The sequence below is a fragment of the Oryctolagus cuniculus genome, chromosome 7, assembly GCF_051225735.1.
Source record: "Oryctolagus cuniculus isolate XC-2025 breed Fujian yellow rabbit chromosome 7, ASM5122573v1, whole genome shotgun sequence".
NCBI lineage: Eukaryota > Metazoa > Chordata > Mammalia > Lagomorpha > Leporidae > Oryctolagus > Oryctolagus cuniculus.
Window position 1 is genome coordinate 67,529,016 of NC_142873.1, and position 21,363 is coordinate 67,550,378.

General features: G+C 38.7%; 1 long non-coding RNA gene and 1 other non-coding gene across 23 annotated transcripts in view; both read left to right on the plus strand.

Annotated features, from left to right (window-relative positions):
• LOC103350106 (uncharacterized) overlaps positions 1-21,363 on the plus strand; it is a 271,720-nt gene that overhangs the window by 51,896 nt on the left and 198,461 nt on the right. The window contains exon 4 of one of the 22 annotated variants that reach the window (XR_016237150.1): positions 2,928-6,429. The exons of the other annotated variants lie outside the window; for them this stretch is intronic. This is a non-coding gene — a long non-coding RNA (uncharacterized LOC103350106). Of the gene's footprint in view, positions 1-2,927; positions 6,430-21,363 lie in introns of those variants that run through there. 22 annotated transcript variants of the gene reach the window in all.
• Positions 13,162-13,293, plus strand: LOC127493851 (small nucleolar RNA SNORA61). Its single transcript, XR_007924389.1, has one exon. It is a non-coding gene; the product is annotated as a small nucleolar RNA SNORA61 (small nucleolar RNA).

Here is a 21,363-nt window from a genome sequence, read left to right on the forward strand (position 1 = left end):
ATGCATATTATCAAAAAACTGCATGGATTTCAAAATTCTTTGTATGAAAAGAAACATCTTTTATTTCCTTGTTCCAAGAACTTTTTGAAGCCCCCTTATATGTGAAATGTACTAGCATTTATAAGTTCTATGAAGAAAAGGACTAAATTCTTACCTTCTTAATTTTGGTTATCAAGAAAAAAAAAAAAAAAACAGATGAAACACAAACCTGCAATTCCAAAAAAAAAAAAAAAAAAGAATTTATAAGGCCAAATCCAAGCTTATTCCTTTTGGGAGCTGCTTTCAAAACTAGCCTATTTATTCTCTTAATATTGTTTTTATTCCTATTTTGCTCTTTCAAAGAAATTTTGCTAATAAGATTAAATGAAAATAAATAACTTTTGTTATCAGTGGATAAGAAAGACAGTCATAGATACCTAATATGTGAGTCTGTACTTTTTATAAATCAGGAGACCAGGAATCCAAGTCTAATTTGGCAGGATTTTCTGTGCCCAGTTGGCCAAGAGAATCCTATCCAGAATAGTCTAGGAAGTCTGCCTTCATTGGAACCAGAGACTACTATGATAACGCATTTGAAGTAGTCCAAGTGGAAAATTCAGTCAAATGTTCAGTCGTGTCCATCAAGTGCAGGCTTGTTATCAGCAGCTACCTTCAAAGCATCTGGCTCTCATCAAAGAACTAAGTGTGCATAAAAAAATAATAAAAATATAAAACCTTCTCCTTAATGACTCTGGGCAGGTAGCCGCTATAAATGAGCCAGAAGTTAGTGGGAGTGAGGAAAGTATTCTGTGAGTGGAACTAGAGCTGTTTAGTATCTCACAAAGCCAATTAAAATATAATCATTTGGGGCAAGAATAAAATTGAGTCCTCATTCATTTCTAGTCAGTTCATAGGTATATTTGGTGACTGAGGTTCTACAGAATGAGAATAGAATGAGAACCCAAGCAGTACATGTACCCCCAATATACTAACTACTTTCATTGAAGTTTGCAGTGGGCATTTCTTTGTTTCTTTTATTCTTTCTCTTCAGTATATTTGGACAGTTCATTTCCATTCTCTTAAGAATAAAGGGTAACATATCAGTATTAAGGAAAACACATCTGTCTGTAGTGGTGACAGATGTAGCCAAGAAAATTTGATATGTGAAAACTTACTGTACATGCCAATGTACATGATACTTTCCTCAGGGTATATATTAGGATGACCTATAAACATATCTGCTTTTTAGTATGGGTACAACTAGATGCTCTGGAATATGATCCAAGATAAATTGATTTCATACTATATTCTGCTCAGAGAGTCTAAGGATTATGGAATTTGCACTGAGTTCAGAGTTACAGAATATGATCTTTTCTTGCTTTCATGCTAACTGTGCAACTTAAATGAGTTTCCTCATTTACTTTAAAATGGGCTTGAATATAATTGCTGTACCAGCATAGATTAATGTAAGGCTCAAATGGGAAATTCTTTGCCTAAAAATGAAGTGTGAGGAATTATCTTTCATGTAAATCTTTATAAAAGTACATTTTTCCCTTCTGTTTAAGAATGTAGAAAGGGCTATCCACTACCTATGAATGTTTTTGAAACAGTGGGATGTGTGCTCCAGGAGGTTTTCTTTGTAGCTGTAATATCATAATGTAAGCACAGAATACTTTTATGCAAGGTCAATGTCACATGAATACTTGAATATTAATAAGTATTTATGATATAATAATGATTACTTGAATATGTCACATGAATACTTGAATAAGGACAGAAGTTTGTTATTTGATAAATACCAAGAATGTCCTATATTAATTATTAGCACAAAGGTTTCTCCTGGGTTTTTAATATAATACATAAGATTCAAAATAATTGTGGCAAATGGCAGGTAACTTCAACAACTCTAGAACTCTGAAGCATATATTGGTATATTCATGCTCTTATTTGATACCAAAGATAGTTAGATAGGACAGTTTGAGAAACTTTAGTACAATATCCAATTTAAACTCTTCCATTTAGTATACGAGGCCTTGAATAATGTTATATATAATTAGCTGCTAAGTCTCATTCCCACCATACCTTACAACTCAGTCTATGTTCTGATTGACGTATCTCCTCCTCCTAGTTACAGAATGACTCCTGCGATATACTAAATATTTTGTATATAATTTGTTGTATAATATAGTAACGTGCTTTCATCACTAGGCAACTAGAAGAGGAAATAGATTCATTTATTCTGTGTGTGTGTGAATGTGTATACACATTTGAGCACATGAAGAATATTGAAATGACTCCTCCTTTGCCTCCATGGTACATATTTTAAGGGCTGAGTACTCTTCACTATATTGTGAAAGTTCTCTTTATCAGACAATTGTAGCATGAGTCTTCTTGTACTGTGGCTTTTCAGTGAGCAATCCAACCCTCCCCACATGTGAAAACAATGTTTCAGGAGAATAGATGAGTGCAAAGAAAACTTTATAACAAAACTTATGTTCTTATTTGTTGTTGCATGTATCAGTAGTTCCTTGTTATTACTGAATTATATTCTGTTGTATTGATATACATTATTTACTTGGGATTATACATTTGGGTTGATTGTATTATTGGGCAATTATGAATAAGGTGATAATAAATATTCATGAGAAAGTTTTGTGAGGAGATATGGTTTCTACTCTTGGGAAAATAACTAGGAATTAATTGATTGTGAATTTATGCATAATTTCCAAACAAACTCCCAATAACTTCAGTTAGAGTCATGTTTTAGAGAGTAGTTTGATTATTCCTCAGAAGCCCATGTGTTTGAAGCTTAATTCTGAGTATTATGTTAATTAAGGATGGAACTTAATTCAGTTATAGTATTTAAAACTAGGGCGTTAGGAAATAATTTGATTGGATTAGGCTGTTGGGATGGAACACTATCATTGATTCATGGTACTTTCTTTAAGAAACACCAAAGGGACTTGGAGAAAGAGTCTGCTCCATTTCTGACTGCTTCCAGTATCATCGTGGGATGATCCTTCCTCCATATGTTTTCTGCTATCAGTTACCCACATCAAACACTAGACTAATTGGGCCACCTGCTTTTGCATTGTGAATCTCTGAAAATTTGAAGAACTAAATTTTATTCCTTGATAACTAGCTTCTTCTAGATATTTAAGTAAAAGTAATGATAAGCTGAATAATTTGCATTCTCATCAACAATGTGTGAGAGTACCAAATACTTCATATACATTCTAACATTTGGTAGTATCAGTCCTTTTGATTCTATCACTTTTGGTCAGTGTGCAGTGGTACCTTCTTGTGTTTTTCATTTATATTTATCTGATGATCTAATCATCTATCTTATGTAATTATTAACCTATATTTTTTAAAGTGACTGTCACATCTTTTATCCACTTTCAATTGACTTGTTTGCCATATTATTAGCAAAGTATAAGATATATGTGTTTGTATTGAAAATATTATCTCTAGGTCTATTATTTGTAGAATTAGCTCAGTTCTAGATTTGTGGAATTCTTGATAATTACTATATTTTTTTCTTTTCTATTTTTATCTTGGTCAAACCAGATAGCAGTTTATTAATGTTATTGATCTTTTAAGTGTTAGTTTTTTGTTTGATCTTCTGTTTTCCATTTTATTTATTTTTGTTTATTTCTTAATTTTGTCCTTCTTTTTATAGGCTTTGGTTTGTTTTTCTGTTATTCCATTGTCTTCTGATTACATATTATCTAATGAGAAAATCTGCTGTATTTCTTATCATTGTTTTTCTGTTCATTCTGTTTCTCCAGCAAAACCTTTTTTTTTCTCTTTTGGTTTTCAGCATTTTTATTATGTTGCATTTATTATTTTTCTCTTTTTCTTTATTGATTGCTGTTCTCTTAGTTTCTTTATTCTTAAAAGTTCAATCACTTTATCATCAAATATTTTCATTTTTAAAAAACATGTTTTGCTCCTATTCTCTTTCTTTTATTTTATTTTTTTTATTAGACAGTGAGAGAGAGGGACAGAGAGAAAGGTCTTCCTTTTCCTGTTGGTTCACCCCGCAAATGGCTGGCATGCTGTGCAGATCTGAAGCCAGGAACCAGGTGCTTTTCCTGGTCTCCCACGTGGGTGCAGGCGCCCAAGCACTTGGGGCATCCTCTACTGCCTTCCTGGGCCACAGCAGAGAGCTGGACTGGAAGAGGAGCAACTGGGACTAGAACCCGGTGCCCATATGAATGCTGGCACCACAGGTGGAGGATTAACCAAGTGAGCCACAGCGCCGGCCCCCTCTTCTCTATTATCCCAATTATACTGTTGGACTGCTAAATTTGTCTCAACTTTTAGAATTCTCTATGCTTTTTATGTCTTTCCTCTTTTGTCTTGATTTCTGTGTTTTTTTTTTAATCTTTCTGGAAGTTTGATTATATTCTTTCTGCCTTTTTAGCTAAATTGATGGACACTTTGAAAGCACAGTTCATGTGTCTTATTTTTTTCCATCAGCAATACTGTTTGATTATATCTTACCTATAAGATTCATTTAAAATTCTCCATCTGTTCATTGAAAGCATCCACTTTTTCCTCTAGAGTCTTGCCAAATGAGAAACAATTGTTAAAATACCCTGAGAGTTTCAACATCTGAATCTTATCTAAGCCTGGGTTTCCTTATTGTTGATCACTTTGTATTTTGACCTTGGGGTGTGTGTGTGTGTGTTTCATATGCAAACATATGAAGACAAGCAGAAGCTGAGTTAAGTATCTCTGATACCTGGAAATGCGCAGCTGTCTTTCATTCTAGCCCTTCATTTGAGGCCTTGAGTAAATCTGTTGATAATGAAGATGATTTTTATTGTTGCTGTTTGTTTTGTTATATTACCAGGTTCAAGTTGATTCAGTACTCAAGATTTAGGTGATGAATAATAAAAGGATCTTTCTCAGGGTCCTGCTCTACTCACAGTCTTAGACTTCCGTATGTGCTGAATATCTTGGTGGTTCTTCCTATTCTTGCCCTACTCCTATTGGAAGGTGCATTATTTTTATTCTTTCATGGTTGTGAATGTGATAATAGATTCAGGAGGGGCCATGAGCAGATATACTTTAATGTTTTCTGATATCTTGGTTTAGCCTTAGTCCTAGGCAGGATTTTTGTCTCTTATTCTTGAGGTTGTGGCTTGCTCAGTAATAGTGCCCTCCACAAAGTGGTAAGGCATCTCAAAAAGTCTGAGCTTGAGAAGCATTTCTACCTCCTCCCAAAAGGTAGTGAAAAATCTGCACTGTTATGAGAGCTTTGTATTATCACTGTTTCTAATGTTAACTGTCTTAGTAGCTACATAGAAATATTCGATTGTAAATTTAATTTCTATTTACCTAAGAACTAGTGATTTTGAACAACTGGTATGTACTTTTTGCTATTTATATATTCTCTTTGGTGAAAATTTAGCTATGACTATTTTTCTTTTTCTACTTTGATGGTTGAAATGTTTTATTTTCAAATTTTCAGAATATTTTATACATTCTAGGTATGTGATTTACAAATATTTTCTCCTAACTTGTACTTTGTCTTTCATATTCTCTATAGGGTCTTTTGGAGAGAAAAAAATGTTAATTTTAATGAAATCTATTTTATCAATTTTATTCTTTCAGCAATTATATTTTGGTGTAATACTTAAGAATGTGTTACCTAATCTTGAGTCTCACCAAGTTTTCCTTTATTTTCTCCTAAATAATTTATGTTTATGTCTTTCTAATAAATCTATGATGTATTTTGAACTAACACTGTTTTGAGACATAATGTTCTATGTCAATGTTTATTTATTTTGGCTACAGATGCCTAACTACTATTACATCATTTGTTGAAATTTACACAATTTAGTTATATGAATTAATGACTATCTTTTCTTCACATACAAAAGCCTTTTGACAGTTGGTGGCATTGTGGTATCCATGATGATACAATTGATGTTCAGGATCACTAACTATCAGAAAAATACAAATATAAACTACAATGAGATTTCTCCTTACCCCAGTTAGAATGGCTGTCATCCAAAAATCAAAAATGACAAATGCTGATGAGGATGTGGAGAAAAAGTATCCTAACATAACTGGTGGTCGGAATGTAAATTGGTACAACCATTATGGAAGACAATATGGAGATTTCTCCTAAATCTGAAAATAGAACTACCATATGATGCAGCCTTCCTACTCCAGGGGATTTAGCCAAAGGATAGCAGCATATGAAACAGTTAACTATATCTCCATATTTATATCTTCTCAATTCACAATAGCTAAGATATGGAATCAGCGTAGACGTCCATCAACTGATGACTGGATAAAGAAGTTGTAGTATATATATATACAATAGAATACTACTCAGCCATAAAAAAGAATGAAATACTATCTTTCATACCAAAATGAGTACAATTGGAGATTGTTATATTTAGTGAAATAAACCAGTCCCAAAAAGACAAATATTATGTTTCCTCTTTTTTGTGGTAATTAATATATAGATAACAAAAAATGTGATGTATAAGAGTGAAATTGAAATTTGAGATTATTTATAGTCTTTATCTATACTCCTGAGGAACAGTGGTTTTTCTTTTCACCTACTTGTTGAATTTTTTGTTTTGTGGATTATTAAGCTTGTGATTATAAAGTAAATTTTAAATGTCATTACAAAAATTTAAAGAAAAGTAAGGGGGGTACTAAGGAGGTGCAGCAGGTTGTTACTGCCTGCAGTGCTTGCATCCTTTATGGGTGGCATTTCAAGTCCTAGCTGCTCCATTTATGATCCAGCTCGCTATTAATGTGCCTGGGAAAGCTATGGAGGATGCCCCAAGTGTCTGGGCCCTTGAACTCACATGGGAGACCCAGAAGACGCTCCTGACTTCTGCCTTCAGCCTGGTCCAGCCTTGATCATTTTGCCCATTTGGGGAATGAACTAACAGATGGAAGACCTATCATCTATCTATCTATCTATCTGACCTATCTTTCCCTCTCTTTCTGTAACTCTGCTTTTCAAGCGAATAAATAAATCTTTAAAAAGAAAAAGAATGAAACAAAGAAAATAAGGAAGGAGCAGGGAGGATGGGAGTGAGGGAGCCAGGTAGGATAGGGTAGGAAGTAACAGTATGTTCTTAAAACTGTGTATATGAAAGACCGGCGCTAAGGCTCACTAGGCTAATCCTCCGCATGCGGCACCGGCACCCCAGGTTCTTGTCCTGCTTGGGGCGCCAGATTCTGTCCCGGTTGCCCCTTTTCCAGGCCAGCTCTCTGCTGTGGCCAGGGAGTGCAGTGGAGGATGGCCCAAGTGCTTGGGCCCTGCACCCCATGGGAGACCAGGAGAAGCACCTGGCTCCTGCCTTCGGATCAGCGCGGTGCGCCTGCCGCAGCGTGCTGGCCGCGGTGGCCATTGGAGGGTGAACCAACGGCAAAGGAAGACCTTTCTCTCTGTCTCTCTCTCTCTCTCACTGTCCACTCTGCCTGTCAAAAAAAAAAAAAAAATTTAATAGGAAGAATAAGCTGCTGCTTGGGAAGCACCATCCCATACTGGAGTGCCAGTTCTCATCCCAAGCACTTGGCTTCTGATCCAGTTTCCTATTAATGAGCCTGGAAAGGCAGTGGATAATGTCCCAGATTCTTCAGTTTCTGCCACCCTAATGGGAGACCTGATGAAGCTTCTGGCTCCTAATTTTGGCCTATCCTATCGAAGGATGTTGTGGGTATTTGGGGAGCCAACCAGTAGGTAGAAGATTTCTATCTCTGCTTCTCTCTCTCTCTCTCTCTCTCACTGTGCATTTAAAAAAAGAAAAAAACTTTTCAGCCCATGAGAGTATTTCAGGCATGGAAAGCCAAGACACTATGGCAAAAGATCTCTGCGAGTGAGATCCCAGTGGAAAGAACAGGTCTTCAAAGAAGGAGGTACCTTTCTCTGAAGGGAGGAGAGAACCTCCACTTTGACTATGACCTTGTCTAAACAAGATAAGAGTTGGAGAACTCAAGGGGCTTCCATAGCCTTGGAAACTCATGACTGGAGCATAGGGAGACTACTGATGCCATAGACAGGAGTGTCAATTGGTAAAGTCAACAACAGGAGTCACTGTGCACTTACTCCTCATGTAGGATCTCTGTCCTTAATGTGCTGTGTATTGAGGTTTAATGCTATAACGAGTACTCAAACAATATATTTCACTTTGTGTTTCTATGGGGGTGCAAACTGTTGAAATCTTTACTTAATGTATACTAAACTGATCCTCTGTAAAAAAAAAAAAAAAAAAGAAATTATCAACTCTCAACTTGACTCTCACTGGGATTAAACATGACAATAGGTCTGATCTGATTTCATCATCATTTAAAAAAATCATCTATTATTTTTCACTTTATGTTTCTGTGTGTGAGCAAACTGTTGAAATCCTTACTTAATGTATACTAAGCTGATCTTCTGTATATTAAGATAATCGAAAATGAATCTTGATGTGAATGGAAGGGGAGAGGGAGTGGGAAAGGGGAGGGTAGTGGGTGGGAGGGACGGTATGTGGGGGAAGCCATTGTAATCCATAAATCGTACTTTGGAAATTTATAGTCATTAAATAAAAGTTAAAAAAAAAAAGAAAGAAAAACTTGAAAAAAAAAAGAAAAAAGCTTCTAAAAATTTTATTGGATATTTAATTTTTTAAAGATTTTATTTATTTATTTATTTGAGAGGTAGAGTTACAGACAGTGAGAGGGAGAGACAGAAAGAAAGGTCTTCCTTCTGTTGATTCACTCCCCAGATGGCCACAACAGCCAGAACTACACCAGTCTGAAGCCAGGAGCCAGGAGACTTTTCCTGGTGTCCCACGTGGGTACAAGAGCCCAAACACCTGGGCCATCCTCTACTGCTTTCTCAGGCCATAACAGAGAGCTGGATTGGAAGAGGAGCAGCCATGGCTAGAACTGGTGCCCATATGGGATGCCAGCGCCACAGGCGGAGGATTAACCCACTGCGCCACAGCACTGGCCCCGATATTTAATTTTTTTAACAACATTCTAATGACTAAATTTCATTGACAGCTTTCCAAATTCTGAAGTCAATCACTGGTGGGTTTTTTTAAACTTTTATTTAATAAATATAAATTTCCAAAGTACAACTTTTGAATTATAGCAGCTTTTCTCCCTCATAACCTCCCTTCCACCCGCAATTATCCCATCTCTCACTCCCTTTCCCATCCCATTCTTCATCAAGGTTCATTTTCAATTATCTTTATATACAAAAGATCATCTTAGTATATACTAAATAAAGATTTCAACAGACTGTACCCACAAAGAAACACAAAGTATTTTTAAAATTTTATTTACTTGCAAACAAGAGAGAGATTTTGGGTGGGGGTGTGGATAGGTCTTCCATTTGCTGGTTTACTCCCTAAAAGGCAACAACAGCCAGGGGAGGGTCAGGCTGACACCAGTATCCAGTAACCTGGTCTTCCACATTGGTGGAAAGAACCATTACCTGCTGCTTGATAGGGTGCGTTCTGGCATGAAGGCTGAATCGAGAGCAGAGCTAGGACTCAAATCCGGGGAATCTGGTATGGAATGCAGATGTCCCAAGGGATGTTGTAACTGTGGTGCCAAATACTTGTTCCTATATTTTAGTTTTCAATGAAGGTGACTAACATTTGGGCCACATGAAAATTTAGGTCATATAATGTGGCTTGACCTGTAAGGCCGCACTCTCAGGGAGGTCACGGTAATAGTGTTCTTCCCACAAGAAACACTGGAGACAGGTTTCGGTGAACATGTCCATCCTTATTCACAGCCACGTATACTTTATTTTTTTTTTTTTTTTGGACAGGCAGAGTGGACAGTGAGAGAGAGAGACAGAGAGAAAGGTCTTCCTTTGCCGTTGGTTCACCCTCCAATGGCCGCCACGGCTGGTGCGCTGCAGCTGGCGCACCGCGCTGATCCGCTGGCAGGAGCCAGGTGTGGGGAGCAATCCGGACTGGACTGAGTTACTGGAATTAAGACTTATTCTATGCATCTGCTCTCCCACAATATGGCGCTGGGAGAGAAGTAAACAGCTTCCGCACAGCTGCCTCCAGTTCAACCAATAAACTGTAGGACTTGCTCCTGATTGGAGGAGAGCAGCGTGCTCGGCGTGTGGGCAGCCGAGTTGGGATTGGCGGAGGAGGACTATAAAGGAGGAGAGAGACGGCATGCACTGGGGAACATCTAAGGGGAACATCTAGCTGAAGGAACACCTGTGCAGCCCCCGAGAAGAGCCGGCCGGCGGTGTGCCGCTCCCCTGCGGAAGTGGGGAATGTGGCCAGGGGGAACTGCCCTTCCACGGAGGTGGAGGGGATAGTAGCCAACCCGGGAAGAACCAGCAGCAAACCCGGGGAGGGCCGAGCAGATGAAAGAACAGCGCAGGGTCCTGTGTTGCTCCTCCACGAAGAGGGGGAGCGACAGCCAGGTGCTTCTCCTGGTCTCCCATGGGGTGCAGGGCCCAAGGACTTGGGCCATCCTCCACTGCACTCCCTGGCCATAGCAGAGAGCTGGCCTGGAAGAGGGGCAACCGGGACAGAATCCGGCACCCCGAACTGGGACTAGAACCCGGTGTGCCGGCGCCGCAAGGCGGAGAATTAGCCTAGTGAGCCGCACCGCCGGCCAGCTACGTATACTTTTAAAAGGCAGGTAGAAGGGGTGTAACTAATCCAAGGCAACACTAATTCTATAGGACAAAACCGACACTGGCACCAATATGCCTCTCCAATCAGCTTGAAGGTCACGTAGCTAAGATAGCTTTCCAGGTGGTCCTAATGGGCCTAGGCCACATCCGGGAGCTGATTACCTGATTGGCAGAAGGCGAGGTTGGGGAGAAATGTGCCTAGGGCTCCTGCCACATGCCAACAGTCAGGCTAACTGCATGGGCTAGGCAGGCAGCCTCATGGGCTCACCCACATCTCCCCTCTTTGTTTTAGGGCAAGCATGAAGAGCGCCTAAAACGGGGATTAAGGGCCAGGAGGAAAAAGAAGGGCAAAGGGAAAAAAAAAAAAAAAAAAACTGACCCACTATGTTTCAGATCTTTCTGATTGGAAGGTGGGCACACAGGTGTGGGCAGGCAGGGGCATGAGATCACACAGTGGGCATGGTGAAAGCATGGTCTTCCAGCTCACAAACCTAATCCTGTATACCTGCCTACTTCGTTACCCTTTCAGAGACTCCAATCCCTTAATCCTAAGGGATGCTGAAGGGCGCAGAAGCATCACATCTTCTATAGATGCTTCCTGCTTATGAGGGACGTAGTGCAAGCTCTGCCTGTCTTGGGTCTGGAAGTCTCTGCCTAACTCATCTAACAAATTTGTCTTGTGAGCTGGAGAAGTCTTTGGTCATTGCCAATGTCTGTGTCCCCTGCATGGTCAGTTACTCCTACATGTTGAGTTCTGAAACATACAAGTTTGTTCATTAGTATGAGCAAAACTGGAACAAGACCAGTTGTAAGTGGAGTGCCCTTTAAGACAAAAAGAACATATCATATAGACTCCGATAGCTGGTGGTGATAGACTATAAACCCATTTAGTTTGCCTGCCATCAGTCAGGCTAACTGCATGGGCTAGGCAGGCAGCCTCACGGGATCACTTGCAATATATTAGGATATCTAAACACTGAAATATAGAAAGAATGTATACTATTTTTAAAAGATTTATTTATTTATTTGAAAGTCAGAGTTACAGAGAGAAGGGAGAGACAGAGACAGAGCTCTTCTGTCTGGATGGCTGTAATTACCAGAGCTGAGCCAGGCCACACCCAGGAACCACATGTGTGAGAGTGGCACAAACACTTGGGCCAACTTCTGCGCTTCTGCTAGACAATCAGCTGGGAACAGAGTTGGAAGTGGAGCCACCAGGAAATGAACTGGTGCCCATATAGGAGGCCAGCATTACAGGTGGTGACTTTACCTGCTATAACACAATGCTGGCTCCAAGAATATATACTATTTTATTTTATTTTTTTAGATTATTTTTATTTTAAAGCCAGTTACAGAGGGATGGATATATAGAGTGAGAGAGAGAGAGAGAGAGAGAGAGAGAGACTTCCCATCTTCTGGTTAATCCCCAGATGGCTACAGTGGCTAGAGCTGGGCTAGGCCAAAGCCAGGATCTAGGAACTTCAGGTTTCATGTGGGTGCAGGGGCCCAAGCATTTGGGCCATCTTCCGCTGCTTTTCCAGGCTATTAGCAGGGAGCTGGATCAGTAGTGAAGCAGTCAGGACATGAACTGGTGCCCATATGGGATACCAGAATTGCAAGCAGCAGTTTTACCTGCTTGCTATGCCACAATGCTGGCCCCTGTATACTATTTTAATTGAGAGAGAATTAAGCCCTCTTATATAATAAGTGTTGCAAATGCAAGAAAACGAGTTTTGAATTTTGCTGCTGACAGCATAACTGATAGATTGGGCAACACTTACCCATTCTAAATAAATAATTTTCTGCTTTCCCTACAAATAGTATTTAGGTCTCAAAATTGATAAGTTGCAGTTATTGTTAACTTTAATATAGATTTAAATTTAGAAATGCCTCTACATTGTCAAATAATAGTTTATGTGTCCCGTATGCAGAAAAGCTGTAAAATATTTAATACTATATATGTATGTTTCAGATTCATATAAATGTTATTTACAAAACTCCTCAAATGTCCACATTAATTGGAAGAGGCATGTAGTATGTATAAAATGAATGCCTTTAATAACTCCTTTTTTGACTACATATCATTAAATGATTTAGCATATTATTTTCATTGTGCCATTATGGTGACAGCATAGGGAGAAAATAAAATTAACCTTATCTTACACAACTACCCTGCTTGTAAGAAAGTCAGTAAAGTAGAGAAAAACCTCTGAAGACATGGCTCAGATAGGCACAAAGTGAGAAAAAGGAGAAATTTGAGGGATCATTGCTACGGCAATATGTCTCCAGCCTGCCTCAGCAGCTCCGTTCCTTTCAGACTCACAACTTCTCTTCATATCTAAGGAGAAATATCATTCTTCATGCTTCCTAGATTGTGGTAGGTCTTACTGATCTGGAAGCCAAAGGGCCAGCTGAACCCAAATGTTCCCCTGAAGCTGAGAAATGTCCGCATGTGTCAAGTGCAGATTGGTCTCAGAACTTTAGTCTCAGTTTGCTCTTTGACTGGAATGAAGTCAGTACTAGTTAAATTGCTTTTGCCATCCCTCTATTTCCCTTTCCTATTGGATAGGAAACATTGGTCTTTGTGGTCGTACCAGGAAGAAGTGTGATACTGAAGCTGGCCTCACGGTGTTGTAGTCTGATATATAGTATTGGGCCAGTTTCAACCGATGTTAAAAAATGAATAAGCAAATAAATATTTTTTTGTTTTAAAATTGCTTTTGCCACAGTTAGTACAGGTGAGAACAACTGACATTACTGGTGATGACAGACTCAATGCTTGTGGAATATTCTGTAGGATGCAGCCCAGATCCAAAATGAGCTTGATATCTGTGCTCAGAATTATTTCCTCCCTCTTCCACTGGTAGGAAAAAAGAAAAAGTCAGCTTGGCTGAGAGTTGTTCTCTTGATATGTGTTATCCACCTATGCATGCGATATTGGGAATTTCACTCAATGGTTTATGACAAATCCAGAAAATTAGTAGTAGAGACAGTCTTTTTTTAGTTAGAAATCTCTAACTAAATCTTTTGGGTATTGGTCTTATTTTTTTTTTCCATTTCTAGCATCCTTTTATTGAGTTACAAGGAAACAGAAAATAAAGAGGCCCAACAGTATGCTTTGGTTTTTTTTAGATTTATTTATTTGAAAGGCAGAATGACAGTGAGAGAAAGAGACAGAGACAGAGAGAGAGAGAGAGAGAGAGAGAGAAATCTTCCATCTGTTGGTTGACTCCCCAAAAGGATACCACAGTTGGGATTGGGTCAGACTGAAGGCAGACGCCCAGAATTCCATTCAGATCTCACTTGGGTAGCAGGAAGCAAGTACTTAGGCCACTTTCTGCTGCTTTCAGGGCACATTAGCAGGGAGCTGGAACAGAAGCAGAGCAGATGGAATTTGAATATTTGCTCTCCTAACAGTACCCCAGTGCCCACCCAACAGTATGCATTTAATGGTTTAAAACCAACTCCAAATATACTCTCATTCCAAGTCACTTTAGAAAATAATTTTGGTGAGACCTCTATAGTAGATTGCATTGTTTACTCTGTGGTAGATTGTTTACTCCCATACCTGGAGAGAGACTGAATACATATCCGTTTTTTTGTGCTATGCAATTGACACTCCCTGAGAAAGGATTGTAATCTTACTTCCTGACTCATTTACAGCATGGCTTGACCATGTGCAAGGCTCTGATTAATACAATATAAATGAAAGTGATGGGGAACACTGCTGACTAGGAGCTTTAAAGTCATTACATTGTTCCAATGTTGTTTTCCTTCTTTGGCCTTTAGAATAAGATTGATTCTTAAATTACATTGAAGATGGTCTTGTAATGAAGACACATGAAGCAAAACCACACTTTAACTGTGAAGAGCAAGTAGTGTGAGCAAGAAACAAACCTCTGTGTTAAAGTACGATTGGTACTCTAAAGATATTGTGATTGTCTATTATTGCAAACCAACAGCATAAATAATTGGCAAAATAATATAAAATAAAAAGCAACTAAAACAGAAAAATTACACATTTTAACACAAATTATAGCTCTTAGAAAGTTTTATCTTTCATTGTGTTTCAATTTTCCCTTCATTATTTCTTCATTCATTCTTGCATATGTTTATACATGCTTATATATATATAAGTGTGATTATTCATAGTAAAATCAAACATGTTTTTAATAATTTTAAAATTGACCATTTAGAAAGACTGGGAAATCTTAAACTGAAACAGAAATGTGGAAAAGCCACTGTAGAACTAACCTCGAAAAATGAAAGAAACCAACTGAAAAAATTCAATTGGAGTAAATTAGATCATGGAAAATGCCATGGCAAGCAAAAAGAGATGTTTTAATTTCTTTGGTTTGCTGAGTGTTCAGTTTTATTTTTTCCTTCTTTCTCTCATTCAGTAAAATTAGAGAAACTTCATATAATCATTACATTTTATTCTCATCAATATTATATACATGATGATAACAATTTTAGTGCAACTAATAGAAGTAGAATAATTTTAAAGTCTGTCCTGTGAATGTAAGGGAAATCAGTTATCCTTGAACTTAATTATGTCTTATCTTCTCTAATACATATATGTCACCAGTGGTATTTATTCCTAGTCAAGTGTGAGGATAATATATATATTTAGTCCCATATTTTCATATTGATTATTTTTGTCATTTAAGTTGTTTGCTTGGACATGATGAAAACACAAGATGGTTGCCCTTCATCTTATTGTTGTGGCTGTCCTAATCTAGACTAAATCCAATTTTGAAATTTTCCAGATGTGACAATGTTTCAATACTAAACACTTATGTGTATTCAGAAATATAAATAGTCTTCTCTTCTAGGGTAATATAAAGTGTATTTTTATGATTTCCATCATGATGTTAAGATTTGTAATCTACTTAATTATTTTTCTCTCATGTTAATTCAATGAGGCATGTAATTTTAGAAATTAAGTTAATAAATAATAATAGCTAATCTTATACTTTTTGTGGCTAATAATAGGGAAAATAAATTATTTGCAAAAAGTTTATGTAATTTTTATATTTTCTTATTGAACTATCCCTAGCTTTCAAGAATGTAGTCTTAAGTGTTTCTAATGAATTTGTAACAAGAACCCTCTTTCTTCCCACCTCTCTCTCTCTCTCTCACACACACACACACACACACATACACCATAGTTATATCTTAGTTTTCTTTGGTTTTGTGAGCTCATACCAAGAAAGAATAAAACATCTTTTTTCCATGAACAATTTTCTTTTCCTTTTTTTAAAAAGATTTTTATTTATGTATTTGAGAGAGATGAATTACAGACAGTGAGAGGGAGAGACAGAGAGAGAGGTCTTCCATCCACTGGTTCACTCCCCAAATGGCCGTGATGGCCGAAGCTGCGCCAATCCAAAGCCAGGAGCCGGCAGCTTCCTCCAGTCTCCCACACGGGTGCAGAGGCCCAAGGACTTGAGCCATTTTCTACTGCTTTCCCATGCTATAGCAGAGAGCTGAAAAGGAAGAGGAGCAGCTGGGACTAGAACCGGCACCCATAAGGGATGCCGGTACCACAGGCAGAGGATTAACCAGTGCCAGCCCCTCCATAAACAATTTTCCTAAAACTCTAAAATCCCCATTATATTTTAAAAGGCTCAAGTTGATACAAGGAAGTAATACTTTTAAGAAGAGATACAAATTACAAATGGCCAACAAAAGTTGTTGAAAAATTGCTCAATATCACTAGCCATCAGGGAAATGCAAATCAAACCAGAATGAGATATTGCCTCACCCCCTTTCAATTAGTTATTATAAAAAAAAAGACAGAAACAAATGCTGGTGAAGATATGGAGAAAAAGGAACTCTGGACTATTGATGGTGTCGCTCCCCCATTCACGGAGGAACGACACAGGACCCTGCGCTGTTCTTTTGTCTGCTCGGCCCTTCCCGGGTTTGCTGCTAGTCCTTCCCGGGTTGGCTGCCGACCCTTCCACCTCCGTGGAAGGGTGGCTCCCCCTGCCACTTTCCCCACTTCCGCGGGGGAGCAGCACACCGCCGGCCGGCTCTCTCGGGGGCTGCTCAGATGTTATCCGGATGTTCCTGGTGCATGTTGTCTCTCTCCTCCTTTATAGTCCTCTTCCACCGATCCCAACTTGGCTGCCCACACGCTGAGCACGCTGCTCTCCTCCAATCAGGAGCAGGATCAGCTCCTGCAGCTTATTGGTCAAACTGGAGGCAGCTGCGTAGAAATTGTTTACTCCTCTCCCAGCGCCATATTGTGGGAGAGCAGATGCATAGAATAAGTCTTAATTCCAGTAACTTAGTCTAGTCCGAGTTGCTCCCCACAGATGGGATTGTAATCATTGTGCAATCATTGTGGAAAATAGTATGGAAAGTTCATAAAAAATTTAAAAATAGAACTGCCATGTGACCCAGCAAGCTCATTATCTGATATATATCCAAACAAGATGAACTCACTGTATGAAAGAGATACTTGCTCCACCATGTTTATAGCAGTACTGTTCACAGTAGTCAAAAAATAGAGTCAACCAAATTGTCTATCCATAATCAGACAGAAAATGTTGTATATCTACACAGAATACTATTCAGCCATTAAAAAAAGAATGAAATCTTGTCATTTGCAGCAGCATGGAAGAAACCAGAAGATATAATATTGAGTGAAATAAGTTAGACAGAAAGACATACATTGCATGTTCTCCCTATATGTGGCAGTTCAAATCAAAAACTCAAGCTGAATACAGAATATTGATTAGTAGAACTGGGATAAGTAAGAGAGATAAAAGAAGTTTAAAAAATTAAGAAAAATGATGTGGCTCATTAATGGTGATTAATATGCCAATATGAATGTTAATATAGGGAAGGACATTTAGGAACTCTTCATTACTACTTCATAATTCTTGTTTTGTAAATGTGAAACTATTCTGAGGTATAATATTTAAAAAATACAGAAATGAGTGACATTTTTTAAAGAATGAGAGGTAGGCCATGAAGTTTTGCTTTCGGTTAGAGCAGAATCTATGACTAGCCCAAGAGTATGAAGTTAACTGAGATTTGCAAAGGAGAAAAGCTTGAAAACTTTTTTTTTCAACTTGCTATGAAAACTCATGTCTAGATGGCATACATTACCCAATATTAAAGATGGGTTTGGGGCTGGCGCTATGGCACAGTGAGTTAAAGCCCTGGCCTGTAGCGCCGACATCTCATATGGGCGCCGGTTCTGGTCCTGGCTGCTCCTCTTCTGGTCCAACTCTCTGCTGTGGCCTGGGAAAGCAATAAAAGATGGCCAAGTCCTTGGGCCCCTGCACCAGCATGGGAGACCTGGAGGAAGCTCCTGGCTCCTGGCTTCAGATTGGTGCAGCTCCAGCCATTGAGCTCAAACAACTTAAATAACAAAAATAATCTCTACCTCTCTCTGTAACTGTCTTTCAAATAAATCTTAAAAAAATATATGGGTTGAAGACTTGCTGTGAGTTGTGGAGGAGGAAATTAAAAAGTACTGGAAGGACATAATTTTCAGAGTTTGGTTAAACACATACAGAACTAGTGCCTGGGAGCAAGTCAACTTCAGCGCTCAATTGCAATACTGTCAACCTAAGGGACCTATGGTAGGAAAGATATCATAAATGGACCGTTTTTCAGGCATTATTTAAGCATAGAATAGTTTCTTATACTACACGGAAAAAAGTCACACTATTGACTGAAGTGAATTTAGTGTCAGTAAGTTGTGTAGTGCCTTGGGGGATATTTGATTTATACACAATAGAATTTTTTTAGTTTTAAATATTATGGGGTAAAATATGCTACTTATATATGGTACAAGTTGTAGATTATTTAAAAGATCTTTATGCTTCACATAGCAGACTCCTAGAATGACTTTCACAGTAAATAACACTCTGACCTCAGAATCAACCCATAAGGCTTCCTGGTAGGGCTGAAAGGCCTGCAAGAGCATTTTAGACATGGAAAGACAAGACTCTGTGACAAAACAAAATCCTACACAGAGGATCTCTGTAAAACCTCAGAGGAAAGAAAGGGTCATCTGAAGGGAGAAGAGAACATCCACTTTGCTTATGGCCGAGTCCAAATACCGACGGCCTCTGTGGTCACAAAAGACTTCCATAACCTTGGTAGCCCATGACAAAAGCCTTGGATGATCCCTGACGTCATAAAAAAAGAGTGTTAATTGTTAAAGGAACAACAGTAGTCACTGCACACTTGCTCCCCAGGTAGGACCTCTGTCCCTATTGAATTGTAATACGAATCCACTGCAAATTCTCTCCTCAAACTGTACTCTATACGTTGTGTGTGGGCCTGGGGCAAAGTGTTGAAATCTATGATTAGCATAGAGTTGGTCTTCTGTATATAATGTTGTACTTAAAGTGATCCATAATGAAGAAGGAGATGGGAATGGGAGGTGGGATGGGAGCGGAGTAGGGGGTATGGGGAAAAGAACCACTATATTCCTAAAGTTGTATCTATGTAAAAATGCATTCATTAAATAAAAATAAATTTAAAGGTTGAGAGTTAAATAAACATAAAGCCAAAATTATTGCAAAAAAACGATCTTCATGCAACATATATTTATAAGGAAGACTAACTAAAATACTTAGAATTCAGGGCAGTTAATTTTGAGACAAAGGCTATCCCAATGTTGAGGAATTAATGGTTCCTGGGAACTTTTTTTTTTTTTTTTTTTTTTTTTAAACAGGTAGTTACAGACAGTGAGAGAGAGAGAGACAGAGAGAAAGGTCTTCCTTCCATTGGTTCACTCCCCAAATGGCCACCACGGCCGGTGCTGCACTGATCTGAAACCAGAAGCCAGGTGCTTCCTCCTGGTCTCCCATGTGGGTGCAGGGGCCCAAGCACTTGGGCCATCCTCCACTGCCCTTCCGGGCCACAGCAGAGACCTGGACTGGAAGAGGAGCAGCTGGGACTAGAACCTGGCACTCATATGGGATGCTATTGCCACAGGCGGAGAATTAATCAAGTGAGCCACAAAGCGGGCCCCAGGAACTTTTTTTTAAAATTATTTGTTATAAAGTTTCATGTATTTCATATATACAGATTTAGGAACATAATGATAGTTTCCATCCTGCCCTCCCTTTCACCCACACTCCAACCCTTCTTCCTCCTCCCTCTCCCATTCTCTTAATTTTTACAAAAATCTATTTTCAGTTTACATGATTGTATAGTTAACCCTACTCTAAGTAAAAAAGAGTTCAACAAATCACATGAAGAAGAAAAAAAAAAAAACACTATTCTTCAATGGAAGAGACAAGTTGTAAATAATCATCAAGTCTCAAAACTTTTATAAATCTCTACGCATTTGATGCAGTAATTAAGGCACCACTTGAGATGCCTAGATCCCATATCAGAGTGCCTGGGTTTGAGTACAACTCCACTTTCAATTCAACATTCCCGTGTCTTGGGAGGCAGCTGGTGATGGCATAAGTACTTTGGTTCCTGACACCAGTGTGGGAGATTCTAATTGAATTCCTGGCTGTTGACTTCAGCCTGCTCAGCCCCAACTGTTGCAGTTATCTTGAATGAACCAGTAGATGGAGGATCTCTCTGTGTCTCTGTCTCTCTGTATCTCTCTGCCTTTCAAATAAAATGAAAATAAATAAATATAAAATAAATCGTTGTAGATTTTGGAAAGAATACTGAACTGAGATTTTGTGTGCAAGAAGCTTATGAAATACTTTTTAAAATGTGAGCAGGTATATAATGATTGTTGGAATGTTCTGTTAAAAAGGAAATTAGCCTTTTCTAATGAATTTCTTTTATTCCCAAGGGACTGGAAGTAAGGAACATGGAAGAAGTTAGTTAAGTCTCCTATCTTAGACTTTGAATTACAAAACTGACTTAATTATGTACACCTGAGAGAAGAATGCATACTAGACCCTGTCCTCAGAGTCCTAGAGGAATTTATCAAATTCTCTTTGAGTCCACTTGGTGAATCATAAAATAAATTTGGAGAATCACAACAAGCATTTTTTTTTAAAAAGATTTATTTATTTATTTGAAAGGGTGAGAGAAAAGAGGCAACAAGAGTAAGAGAGAGAGAGAGAGAGATAAAAAGCAAGCATGAAATTGTCTATCCACTGGTTCACTCCCCAAATGCCTGTAGCAGCCAGGATGTGGCTAGGCTGAAACTAGGAGCCCAGAACTCCATCTGGTACACTACGTGGATGGCAGGGACACAAGGACTTGGGCCAACATCTGCTTCCTTCCCAGGCATATTAGCAAAAAGCTGGATCAGAAGTGGAGACAGGACTTAATACTAGACACTCCAATATAAGTTACAAGCATCCCAAGTGGCAGCTTAATCCACTGCAACACAATGCCTCCCTATACAACAGGAACTATTTAAAATAGTGAATGAAGTGTGATAGAACAGAATGGATTTATCTAATTGTAACATATATAGCTGTATACATTTATGTATATATTTTACCTGCATATAAATATGTATATGTATTGGGTCACAAAGAAACTGTATTTCTGATTGAAATTCAGATCAGGCCGGCTCCGTGGCTCAATAGGCTAATCCTTCGCCTGCGGCGCCAGCACCCCGGATTCTAGTCCCGGTCGGGGCACTGGATTCTGTCCCAGCTGCTCCTCTTCCACCCTAGCTCTCTGCTGTGGTCTGGGAGTGCAGTGAAGGATGGCCCAAGTGCTTGGGCTCCGCATCCATTTGGGAGGCCAGGAGAAGCACCTGGCTCCTGGCTTCGGATCAGTGCGGT